This window comes from Suricata suricatta, chromosome 11 (assembly GCF_006229205.1).
Source record: "Suricata suricatta isolate VVHF042 chromosome 11, meerkat_22Aug2017_6uvM2_HiC, whole genome shotgun sequence".
NCBI lineage: Eukaryota > Metazoa > Chordata > Mammalia > Carnivora > Herpestidae > Suricata > Suricata suricatta.
In genome coordinates, this window is record NC_043710.1 from 7,451,621 (window position 1) to 7,464,663 (window position 13,043).

A 13,043-nucleotide genomic window follows, 5' to 3' on the forward strand; every position below is an offset into this window, starting at 1 on the left:
CCCCCTTGTGCCAGCCCGCATTCCAGCCACTGGGGATGCCAGTCTGGCGGAACAGCAGCTCACTGTGTAGCGAAGACCTCACCTAGAGCTTTAGGAACATTTAAGTCATTTAACCGTCCCCCCTGAGGTCAATGCCCTTCTCAGTCCCACTGAACAGAAGAGGAAACTCAAGCTCACAGATGTTAGCGCACTCAACACCACTTGAGAAGCGGTAAGGGGGAGCTCAGGCCAGAACCCGGGCCAGCGGGCTCGTGGTGCTTCATGTCGTGCCCATCTCCATGGGCCACGGGTGGTACTGTTGGGTGACTAGTGCTTTAACGTCCCCTACTAAGTTTCAGGTGCTTGAGGGCAGGGACGGGGGGCCGTGTAGGCCTGGTGTGGCTTGGCATGGTGATCACCGAGGTGCTGAGCAAGGTGGGGATGCCTCCAGTCACTCACCCCTACCCACTTGTGCCCCCCATTGGCATTATAGGGGCCTTTGGACAGACCACCCCGGCGGCCCCACTGCAGCAAGCTCAAGCTTTGCCCTTGGTTAGCACATGAAGCCTGCTGGAGCCCTGTTAGCAGCAGGAGGTTTTGTCCGTGAGGTGGACCTGAGGCAGGTCAAGGGCCGGCGGTGGAGGGCAGTTGGCTAGAAGCAAGTGAGGGCAAGGGGGACCGGTGCTTGGGGTCTGTGTGTGGAGCCAGAAGGGACAAGACCCCATGGAAAGCCGGGGTGAAGGGGACTGATGAGACCCTGTCCAACACTCTGGGCTCCTGTAGTCAGCTTAAGCCCCCTTCTACAAGCACCCACTGGCCCGAGGGGCTGAGGACACTTGCCCGCTTATTCCTGTCTGTTCCTTGAAGGGTGATTCCCAGCGTGGTCTACGGGTCCTGAGCCCACTCACAGCCCTGCCCCTTGGGACTCAGAGTCAGTCTTCACTTCCTGCACTTGAGCTTGCTCTCGGGGGATTTATCCATCATCTTTGGTTCCCTGTCACGGCTGCCTGGGCCCACTCCCCTCCTCTTACCCCCCTCCAGAGCCCTGCACCATGCTGGCCAGCCCTCCTACCCTTGGTGTCAGTGAGAGTCATCTTGGAAAATCCAGCTAGAGCCTGGGTATTCCACACTGCCTGGCCCTTGTCCGACCAGACTCCCTCATCTCCTGTTACATCCAGGACGGAGAAGGGCACTAGCCCGAACTGTACAGAGGACAGGCTCAAAACGGAGCTGCTGCATAGACCCGGACATGCTGGCCTTCAGAGGACAGGGATAAACCCAGGCACAAGGGGGACCAACCAGCCACGTCTCACCCAACCCCCTTCACAGATGCGTGTTTGGACCTGTGCCAGCCTACCACGTACACGTGAAGGTCACAGAGCCTGGGTATCCTGTCTTAAGATGCTTAGGAGCAAAGAGGCAGGGCTCAGGACGTGCTGGGCATAGGAAGGTTCCTGCCTACTCAAAGGCCACCCTGCCCTGGTCTCAGAGGTCATGCCTGAATCCCTCTGTCCCCCTAGCATCTGGCCAGAGGACACACATTTTCTCTGATCTGTCAGTTGCCAAGTCCCTGGCACATGGTATGCCCGGTGGCTCCCGGGCCTGGCCACTTTGGGGCAGTGCCCTGAGCAAGGGGCGGACTTGTTAAGGCCAAAGCCAAGGCCAGCCACCACATGCTCTGGCACACACATCAGTTTCCGGTGCCTGCTCAGCTCATGGCCACAGCCCTCAGCTTCCAGAGGCCCTGGCATCATAATAGAGTCTAAATTGCACCTTTCAGAGATGCCTGATGGATAACCAAGAAGCATTTGGGAGGCAGGAACCCAAGGCCTTTCCCTTCCCCAGTCTGCGGGCCTCATCCATCTTGGCTCCCGCTTCCCCGGCCGCCCCTTCCCCAAGGCTGCAAGGCAGGGCGGGGGGAGACGAAGAGGCGAGCCTTGCTGGAGGAGCCGAATTGCCAGGGTGCCAGGTGGCCTTTTTATTCCTTTGTTGTGTGTTTCATGCGGCCATCAAATTAAACTCGGTAAACTGCCCATCTTTTATGGGGTTACTTGCACGGATTCCGCAGACTTCGGCATGATGTGAGTTATGACTTGCCAACTCCGTGCCTGACAGCAGGATCCTTCCCTGGGAAGGGAGCAGGGAGGTGGCTCAGACTGGAGGGACACAGACCCCCGGTGGCCAAGGGGGGACCTGGAAGGTCCTTGTGGGCGGTCTCCATCAGCCATTAGCTCCTGCCGTCTTCTGCCTCAGAGGAAGGGTTCCAGCCCTGCCTGTCACTAGGTGACCTCAAGCAAGTCGCTTGCCCTCTCTGCACTTCAGTCTCCTCATCTATAAATGCGATCATAACAGTTCCCCTTTCAGGGGTTCTCAGTTATTACTGAGGGTTCAATGAGAAAATACGTGCACAGTTACCCTCGTGAATGCACCCTGTACGTACCCGATGCGTGAGGCACAAGAGCTGCTGCAGGTCTCCGGCTGCCCCCAGGCCCACCTGTCTAGGCTCTGTGTTACCTGCTTGTCTCTTTCCTCTGCTCTCCAAGGACCCCTTCTGCACCCCCATTGCCCCTGCCAGGCCTCCAGGGTAGACTGGGAGCCTGGAGCCCAGCTGCCTCCTGACAGGGACCCCTTGTCAATTGCTGGGATGCTGGGTGTCCTCTACCTCAAACTGTGCATCCTCAGCCCCATGCCCCAAGCTACAGCGTGGGCCACACAGAGCAACACCAGGACCCTCCTGTGTGAGCCCAGGCTGCCCCAGCCTCTCTCATGGGGAGCAGTCCAGGTCCAGTGAGGGGGTATGAGGAGTCAGTGGGGCTCATAGCTCAGCTCTTGCCTTGGCCCCCTAGAACTCTGAGACGCAGCCCAGCCCCCGGTTCCTAAAGGCCCTGGCCTCCCTCATGCTCACTCTGGGGCTTTGCTCCATGCCGTTCCGGATCCTCGGACACCAACGCCCGCCTCCCCTCCCTCCCCGGCTCATGCCAGGCCAGGCCAGCTTCTCCTCCCCAAGACCTCAGCCCCCCAGGAAGCTTTCTCCAGAAGCCTCTGCAAGGCTGACCCCGTGTTGGCTTTGCTCACAACCACTTCACTGGTGGGTGATATTTTTCTGCCAATTGGAAGGAGGGACCCTCTTCCCCCCATCAGGAACCCCTGACCTGGTATCTTCCCCAAGTCCCATCAAGCTGGGCTGCCAGAGGCCCGGGGACTTCAGTGGGGGTCCACCTGGGAGGGAGGGTTGGAGCGAGTGCGACATGCAGGGGGCGGCTGTGGGACACAAGGCCCAGCCAGGCCCTGGCATGATGGTAGTAGATGGCAGGCACGGCTGCCAGTCCCGGGGGGCACCCTTAGGTGTGAGCATGTCTCTGGAAGGAGCTGGAGGTCCTGGGCAGGAGAGAGAAGGCAGGGCAGGCCTCCTCCTGCCTTCCTGTCACCAGTGAAGGCAGCCTGTGTGGCTGGGTCCCCTGAAGGGCCAGGCGAAGTCTCAGCCCCCCACTTTAGGAATCAGAAAATTCCAGATGCTGCCAGAATCAGGGAGGGGACATCAAAGCTAGGTTGGAAACTGACCAACTCCCAACTGTGTGACCTACAGAGACACCTCTCTGGGCCTCAGCTTCCTTGTCTGTAACACGCTGCTGCGAACCCCACTCTCTGGGGAAGATGACAAGAGAGGGTTGTGTGGATGGCCCGGCCCGGGCCCGGCAGTTTTAGGAGGAAGAGCTGCTCCACCCCGTCCCGGGGAGGGACCCCAAGGAGCTCCTATGACCCACTCAGGGCAGCTGTCTGCCTGCCTGTCTCGGCCAAGCTGCAGAAACTGGGGAGCCAGGGAGACCCCCCCTCTTCTCCCCTTTCTGGTCCTTCTCTTCAGCAATGAGAGTTCATTGTGTTTTCCCTAAAGCTCGCCAGGCCCTCCGGTCCGTACTGGAACAGCAGGGCCACAGGCCGGAGCAAGATGTGCCGTGCAGACTAGGGACGGAAGCAGCTTCTCGGCCCAGAAGGGGAGAGACGGGACCCTGGCCCCCAAAAGGAGCCATGATCCACCCCCGCCCCCCAGGCAGGGAGCTTCACCAAGCAAGATCAGCTCCATACCAGTGGTGAGTTCTCAGCAAACCTTTGTTTACACTAATGAGAAGACCCCCATTTTCTTCCCCACCGTCCGGTATTTACCTCTCTAGCCCAACTACAGACAACACGGGGGGAGGAGGAGGATGGCGGCCATGGGGTAGGGGGCTGGCCTTCCTGGAGCTCAGTGAGGCCTGGGAAGAGCTCCCCCCACCTCCAGGACACCCCCACCCCCACCCCTGAAAGGCAAATCACCCCAGGGGCTCGCCTGGACTCAGTCTAGCTGCCCAGCTACTGAGGGCGGCCTCGGGCCTCAGGCTTCCTCTGTCAGATGGGACACTAAGTGATCCGCTCCCCTGGGTCTTGTGAGGATAAGCTACAGTTGTCCGCAGGCCTGAGCAGGGGGCCTGATGCAAAGTTCCACCCAGAACAGGGGGCCCTTTGCTGTTCTTTTTTTTTTTTTTTTTTATGTTTATTTAGTTTTGAGAGCAAGAGAGACAGAGCATGAGCAGGGGAGGGGCAGAAAGAGAGGGAGACAGAGAATCTGAAGCAGGCTCCAGGCTCTGAGCTGTCAGCACAGAACCCGATGCGGGCTCGAACTCGTGGACCATTGAGATCATGTCCTGAGCTGAAGTCAGACGCCCAACCGACTGAGCCACCCAGGCACCCCACCCTTTGCTGTTCTTAATAGCAGGCAGCGCCTCTCTGCAGGTCTAGACGTGAACTGCAGCCCAGGGCAGGGGGTGGGGGTACCCCGAGACTCCTGCCTGAGCAGGCCTTTTCCAAGCCCTCGTTGAGGCCCAGGCCAGTCTGGGCCCACTGGAGGGACCTCCTTCTTGCAGGGGGCTGGCTGCCAAGACCCTCAAGGCCCTCCGAGCCCAGCCCTGCACGACTGTTCCCGCTCGTACCCACTAGTGCTATTGAGAACTCGTAGTGGAAGGGGAGGGCCTGGGGGGGTTGGTAGGAGATTCTTTTAAAACCTAAAGTTAATTATTTTTCTAATTTCATGCTGCATGCATTATGCATCAGCTGTTACCACTGGCGGTAATTGCAGACAGGTATGCAAATCCACTAAAAATGTACCTCGAGTTCACCTCCCCGCGTGGGCCGTCTGGGCGGTGCTGGGCAGCGGGATGTCCTGAACTTCAGAGAATGCAAATCCCTTTAAAAAACAAGACTTTAAAATTGTGTCTTAGGAGGTTAATTATATTGATAACAGTGTTCGATATTAAACTATTCAGGGCCAGGGTGGGAGTGGGGATGAAAGGAGACACGTGTAATTTTGTTTCTCTCGCTCTCCCCACATTATTTAATAAGATATTCCTGCACCTGATATTTCTGTCTGTCTGTGTGCGTTTTTAGTCAAGCTGTCAGGACAGAGGCTTAATTCCTTCTGGGAAGGAAAAAGGGAACGGAAGGGGAATTTCAGAAGGTTGAAGAGGGGCTTGAGGGCCTTTTTTCCAGGGGAGCCAGAAGGAAGAAAGAGCGAGGGCAGCAGTGGGAGGGCTGGTGCCAGCCCCTGAGAATAGGTGGGGACCCCTGGGTTTGCAGGGGCAGCGCTGCTGGACTTCTAAGTAGCCAGCAGGGTCCTGGCAGCCAGGGGCTTCTAGAAAGGGAAACACTGGGTATGGTGATGTTTACTGGTACTAAAGCAGAGGCTGGGGGCTGGCTCGGGGCGGGGCCCCGTAGGAGCTGTGTGGCATCCCTCACACTCAGGCTCTGCTCCTGGGCAGACCCTCCTGTTTATTGATCATGAATTGATTATCCAACCCTTCCCATTAGAACATGAACGTCTATAACCCAGGGCATGCTCTGTCCTGTTCACCAGCCTGGTACAGAGCCTGGCGTGGCAAAGCTCCTACACATCTGTTGAACGAACGAACACATGAAGAAGCCAAAAAGGAGGTCCCACAATCTGAAACCCAGAAACAGGCAGTGAGAGAGAAGAGGCAGCGGCTGGCCCCCCTTCAGCCCCACCCTAGGAGGTGATAACGACTCGGGTGCCCTGAGAGGAAACGGGACTGACTGGTCTGAATCGTGCCGCTGGTGGTGGAGGAGCCGGACACAAACCCAGGCCCCGGACTCGGTGTCTAGTGCTCTTCCTTCCCAGGTGTCTTATCTGCCCCTCTCAGTTGCCCAGCCCCAGAGAGCAAAACCTGAGGACGACCCCTGACCCCAACTGCAGGTTGGCCTCTCCTCCAGCCCACAGATATGCACAAGGGTGGACCCTGCCCACAGGACCCTGGGGTCAGGGAGGTGCAGGACTTTGGAAATGATCTGCCTTTCATCGAGGAAGAAAAACTGAGGTCCAGAGAGCACAAGGGACTAGTCCAGGGCTGAGAGATAACCCCGGGCCAGCGCAGCCACTCCTTCCCCTGTGCCCTCCTCCTCTGGCCTTGGCTCTGAACTCTCAAACCCCTTCCCAGAGGACTGGCACAGGGAGGCTGATGGTGCCCAGTGTCCAACACGGGCTCATGGGGGCGGCTCCCCCATCCGCAGATATGCAGACCCTTCTAGCCCTATGGGCTGGGGCCCCATAGTGGCAGTAGCTGGCCAGGTGGAGCGCCTGCTGAATGCTGGGTCCTTTGTGACCTTCCCTCCCCTCCAGCTGGCCCCTGCCCTGCAGAGCCTGCGCCCCCAGCGCACAAAAGGGGAGCACATTCAGGGAGCGGAAGGGATGTGCCCGAGCTCACGCTGCTCAAAACGGGAGGGACGGGGCACCAACCCATGTCCACCTGGCCCCACAGCCCAGGTTGTTTCTCTTTGCCTTTCTGCCCTGGGATGGAAGGAAGTCCCACAGCTGCCGGAAGCAGAGCCCCGCACTGAGCAGAGTCTCCATCAATATTTGGGGCACAGGCCTGGAGCCCCGGGAATTGCCCCCAACCCCTCTCAGGGGCTGGCAGGTGAATAGGGACAAATGGCCGGGGCAGTGGGGGACATGCGCTAGGGGTGGGGGAGGGGAGGCCAGGTGGGCAGGGGCCAAGCTCGGGCTCCCAGCGATCCTGACGCCTGTCGGCCCGCTGCCGGGCTGGCGCGCCTTTATAATAAATAACAGCAAATAGCCGATCCGCAGGGCATCTTTCACGCCGGTGGCTAATAACACGGCTATTAATGCCCCCGCAGACGGCGTGCGCGTCGCGCCGCGCTGACGAATGTCCCGGGCCCTGGCGCAGTCATAAATCAGCCCCTCTCCTGGGGAAGCGTGCAGAGAAGTGTCATTTTCCATCTTGGTAATGAATTGGGGCTTCCCTGCCCTGCCCTGGGCGCCGCTGCTAGAACCTGCCTGGGGGTTGTGTTTGGGGAGGCATGGGACCCCCTCCTCGCCCCTGGGGAGCCCAGGAGAGCAGGCCCCGCCCCCCAGGCGGGCCCTAGCTCCCCAGCCCCCCCCCACCCCCCGCTGGAGCCGCAGGGCCACAGTTTACTCCAGGAAGGGCCATGACCTTATGCCCTGGGTCTACCCACCCTGGGGTAGGGCACGGGCCACCGGGTGGCAAAAGACCCCTCCCCTGGCAAGCAGACACCGTTGGCAGCCTGAACTGTATGTGTGGGGTGGGTGGGCTGGAGCTGCAGACTTGGGGGGCCCTGTGATGCCCCCGGGCAACTCAGCCAGAAAGCAGCAGGCCCCACACTCTGCCTTCTCTGGGCACGAGGACCCGCCGGGCCTTCCTGAGCCACCCAGAGCCCACCCACATGTGCCTTACCTTAGCTGCAGCCCGGAGCCTGCTGGGGTCTCTGCACTGGCTGCTCTGGCTGCGCTGGGCCTGGACACACTCACATTCTGGCCCCACGGCCCTGGCACTCAGGTGTGGGCCACAGACTCGGGGTGCCGTGTGGAGCTGGGGGTGCCCTGGGGAGCAGGGAGGACACCCTGTGCTCTGCTGGGCTCCTCGTGCTCAGATGTGACTTCGGGCCTAGAGCAGCGTCCTCTGTCCCCTAGGCTTCAGGCACCACCGGCCTCTCCCCCCGGAGTGAGGGGTGTGCATTAGGGGTCTGCAGAGGCCCCCCCTGCAGTCCCAGGACCCCCGTATGCAGCCTGAGGGTGTTCTGGGCCCCTGCTCCCCAGGCATGCCCTACAGCCTGGCATCCATCCGGCGGAGGTGGCCTCTGCTGTCCTCTTTCAACTTTTGCCCTTTTGTCTGCTGGCACCACCTCCTCTGAAAAGCTTCTGCGTGGCTTTTACCCCCTTTGCTTCACGTAGTTTTCTTCTTTTTTTTTAATCCCTTTAAGTCACTTGGCAGAATGGGCCCCGGCGCCGAGAGCGTTCTTGCGTGACAGAGCTGAGAAGGAGCCACTCTCCGAAGGATCGGTATTCCTGCCACTCAGGCTGTGTCTCCGGGGGGGACGGAGGGGGTCCATTACCCCGCCGAGGAGTTCAGATGTTCACTGCGGGGCTGGAGCCGCTGACATGCGCCGCTGAGCTGTCAGGCCCCACATGCCTCTTTGGAAAGATGTTTGGGTGGGGACATGGGCGCTCAGTCCTGCTTGGCTTCTCCTGTTTGTAGAAAAGGTTTTCTTGCTGGGGGTGGGGGAGGGGTGACTTATTCCCACTTCGCCCCCTGGTCTTGTCTGTCCAAAAGGGAGTCCTCACCCACTCCCTGCCTCCTCACCTGTCGAAAAACAATACAAGCGATTAAGCCCGGGGAAATTAGGAGCCGCACCGGGACAAGCAGCCTGAGCTGCAGCCGCCTCTCCTCCCATCCTTCTGGAACCTGCTTTCAGAGCACCACATTCCAGTGAGGCCAGGAGGGGGCTGGGATGCTTCCCCCCCATCTCCCTCCTCTTCCCCAATCCAGATAACAAACAGGGGGCCCTGGGGCACACCGCCCTCAATGCGTCCCGCTCTCCTTTTCCTGGGGGGCGCAGAAGGACTGGAGAGAGAACCATGAAATTCTGAGGGCTCGTGGCCATGCAGGGGCTGCCTGCACGGTCCTGAGCTGGCTCCACTTCCCCCAGCACCTGCTCCTCTTGCTAAATGTCATTCTAAGGATCCAACCGGGCCACCTCGGCCTCGGGTTCCAGAAGAATCACTGCCTTCCCTCCCCACCACCGCCTTGGGAAGCAGGAGCATCCAGGAAGTGGGGAAGTTGGGTCTCAGAGTCCCTGGCCTCCTAATAGGCTGGGGGTCAGGCCTCCACACCCCCAGTGCCCTCCGAGGCCATCGTCCCCTTTCCACAGAGACCTGGGGGCAGGGCTGGCTGTCCTCAGAACCCTAAGCAAACCCGAGCCCTCCGGATCGCCTCTCATTAGTGCGGCGCCCTGCAGCCCTGTGGTGCCCCGGCCTCCGTATTCCCCCTGCAGGAGCCTCTCTTTGGAAAAGGGCTTTTATTACACATCTGAGAGCGTTAGCTCTGGTTTGAAATCGGATCCAGATGGGCTCAGCTGCATCTGGGCACTCTTCTTTGTCGGGCCGAAGGTGGCCGGTTTCAGGAAGGCTTGCTGTCTGGGGCTGTTACAAATAAAAACAGGGATATTTAGGGCGTGTGTTTTAATAAGCACAGAGCGCAGCCTGGGGGTGGAATGCACCGCCCACCGGCTGCCCAGCCTGGCAGGGGGCGCATGTAGGACGAGGGGTGGGTGCGGTCCAGGTGGGGCGCAGCCGGGGGCTGACGGGGAAGACAGGGTAAGTGGGGGAGCCTTGGGACAAGCCTCCAAGAGGAAGGAGATTCCTGAAAACCAGCAAGCCCCACAGATCCTGCGTGGCCTGGGCCTGCTAAATGCCTGGGGTGCGAGTGGGCAGCGGGGCTGCGGCCCCTCCAAGGCTTGGGGCGGGGGGTGGGGTGAGCGGGAGGGAAGACGAGGACAGTCCCCACATGAGGGTGACTGCCGGGCTACGGTGCGGGTTCTTATTGCTATTACACCCGCACGATTTCATCCAATTATAAATTGTAATTTCTCTATGAAAGCGAGAGATGGAAACAGTCCAATGAGGTCATCTGCCTCCCTGGCCGGGGCGAGGAAATTGTTTTGTACCGATGGGGGCGGAGGCGGCCAGGCCTCCGTATTCAGAGGGGATGGGGGCCCCCCGTCCTCAGAGCCCAGGGGCTCCGGCCAGCCAGGGCTGCCCATCCCCCATGACAGACAGAAACAGCCCAAGTTCTGCTTTTGAAGTTATGAATCCAGCCTCCGCCCGCTGGCATCGGGCCCTTCCCACAATCCTTGCAGTAAACACAAGGCTCCTAGGCAGCCCCTGGAGCCCCACAAGGCACGGCCCTGCCTGGTCCATCTGCCTGGTCCATCGGCATCCTGGAATGCCTCGAGGCGGTGCTCTCTCCACACCCTTCCCCACACATTTCCTACTCCTGCCAGAGTCCACCGGCCTCACCCCTCCCCTCCTGCGAAGGGTCAGCCTCCTCCTCGGGGTGTGTGGTCACACACACCCACAGTGTCCTGAATGGGAGGGACAGATTTCCCAGCCTGTCTGCTTCTCTGAGGCACATTCCCCAGGACCTGGCTCTGCGCCTTGCACACCATAGAAGCTTCACGAACGCACCCTGTGGCCCCCACTCTCCTTGCTCATTTAGAAAAACAACGGGGACTGAACAAGGCTCTGGGTGGGTCCCACCAGCTTTGCACACGTTGGCTGGCGTGCCTGGGCGGCGTGAGCGCTTCCCGCGTGTGGGTGCGTAATGACAGTTGTAGCCACCTGCGCTCACTGAACCAAACAAGCCCAGGAATAAATATGCAAATGTGCCCTCCTGCCAAACATCCACGGTCCCCAGGGGGCGCACTGCCGGATCGAGGCAGCGGAGGCCACACCGCGCAAACAAACCGGCTGCTTGTATGTGGACTTTCCATGTGATCGAACTGACCTAGGACAGAATGAATCCTCGCCGTGAATCCTCACCGTCCCAAAGGCTCAGTGGCCTTAGCTCCTCTTCGGCCCCGGGGCACTTTGGCCCAGCTCAGAGGCACTCCCCCATAGGATGTTCTCTGCTCACCACCCCTCACCTCTGCCTCCCCTGTTCCCAAGGCTCCAGGTCTCTGCTCTGGTGCCAGAAAGCCATTATTTTGGGTCAACATAATAAAAGTGTCCACTTGTAAGTACTTGAGATGCTTACAATGTTACTTCTGTTATAAATAATAACGCCATGACTGTATGAAAAGGAACTTGAAAGGAGGCAAGAAAGCCAAGTGCACAATCCCACATGTCTACACCACTCCACTTTGGCTGGATCTACCTTCATGCACACACTGTCTACAAGGGGGCAATGCGCCTTATCCTTTCTCGGGTCATTTCTGCTTTGCCGTCTCCCTTGAGCCTTGAGACAAGCCGGCACAGCTGGCAGGGCAAGGAGGCCCAGCCCCCGTCATGCAGGGGCAATGACATGGAGAAGGGAGGGCCCGTCCAAGGTCGCCCAACCCGCATGACAACCAGGACCTTGAATTCTGGGCCAGTTCCCCTTTCTCTGCAAGACACCAGGTCTCAGTGCAACAGGAACGCCATCAACCAAACACAAGGTGGCCCCTGGGCCCATTGCACTTGGGTTTTTCCTGAGGTCGTCTCATGCAGTCATCCGCCCATTCATCTGTCTCTCCATCCATCCACCCACCCATCCACCCATCCACCCATCCATCCACCCACCCATCCACCATCCACCCACCCATCCACCCATCCAACCACCCATCCACCCATCCATCCATCCACCCATCCACCCACCCATCCGCCCATCCATCCAACCACCCATCCGCCCATCCAACTACCCATCCGCCCATCCAACCACCCATCCCTCCCTCCCTCCCTCCCTCCATCCAGCAAACACGTACTGAGTCCAGTCATACTCCTGGCACCATGCAAGACATTGGGGCACAAGGAGGAGCCCCTGCCCTCCAGGAGCTCCAAATCCAATGGGGAGGCCATTGGTTTGCAGAGGGCCATAGTGTGAGACCCACCCTGGGAGCAAAACGCCCACCTTGCCTGGCCTTGGAGGGTGGACCACCAGGGACCCCACGGGGAAGGTAACACTGCGGCATGGTTCTGGTCCTCTCCAGGCTCCTGTGTCATGACAGTCACATGTGAACTCAGTGGCGACGTAGAGGGCAGGTTGACCTGCCCATCTTCTAGGGCACCCACCCCACCTGTGGACCTCAGGGCTCCCCCCGCCCCCAAAGTGGAAACACGTTCCAGCTGCCCGGAGGGTCGGTGCTCACTGATATTAATTCCTATATTAGCAATTAGCCCTCCTGCTTCATTTCAACCTGTGACTCTTTGGGATGGATTATTATGTGTGTATCATTAATCAGACTCCCGGTTTGTGCTGCCGGAAACCCAGGTGGGCTTTATGGCCGGTGACTTAGTTGAGTGGCATTTTAAATGAACAACATGCCTGTGCCCCCACCCCTTCCTGGGCAAAACTGCCCCATGGCAAAGAGGGCCCAGTTTAGATCATCACGAGCGGGTCAAAGCCGGCTCGAGCTAGGAGACCCGGGTTTTCTTTCATTCGGGACTTCCAGGCGGAGGTCAGCATCTGTGTCCGACCTGTACAGATGAAAAGGCTCTTTGTGACTCAAAACCGAGTTTGTTCTCTGGCTGCTGACTTCCTCTCACCAGGATGGCCATCCGCAGGGCCTGCTTCTCTCCCCCCACAGCGACCACAGTGCGTGGGTCACTCCTCTCTCATGCCAGTGTGGACCTGGGAGCTGTCACAGCCGCGGTCCCTCCCTGTAGAAGGCAGAGGGCTGGGGGCCGGGGCCACAGGGCAGGGAGAGCCCTCCCATTCGGGGTTATGGACCGCTCCTGCCATGGCACCAGCACGCTAGGGGTGGGGCGGGAAGGGCACTTCAGGGCGAGGGACGGGAGGGCTTGGTGGTGAGAAGGCTGGTGTCCCAAAGCTCTGACTGAGTTAGTGGGGGGCAGTGACCTGAGCTGAAGTGGTGGATGGCATTCTGGCCTTGGGGGGAGTTTTGCATGCCCTCCCAAGGGGCCTGGTCTTTGTACGGAGGGCAGTGGGGAGCCAGGAAAGATGCCAGGCAGGGGAAGGCACGCCCAGACCTTCGTGGAGAACTTGAGG

The 13,043-nt window shown here is 59.5% G+C and overlaps 2 protein-coding genes across 3 annotated transcripts in view; one reads left to right on the top strand and one right to left on the bottom strand.

Annotated features, from left to right (window-relative positions):
• Positions 1 to 8,647, bottom strand: part of FLRT1 (fibronectin leucine rich transmembrane protein 1) — a 15,043-nt gene extending 6,396 nt beyond the window's left edge. The window contains exon 1 of the mRNA XM_029956675.1: positions 7,737 to 8,647. The gene's annotated coding sequence lies outside the window, so the exon portion shown is untranslated. The remainder of the gene's footprint in view (positions 1 to 7,736) is intronic.
• The window catches only part of MACROD1 (mono-ADP ribosylhydrolase 1), a 142,744-nt gene that overhangs the window by 44,117 nt on the left and 85,584 nt on the right, over positions 1 to 13,043 (top strand). The gene's annotated exons all lie outside the window — the stretch shown is intronic.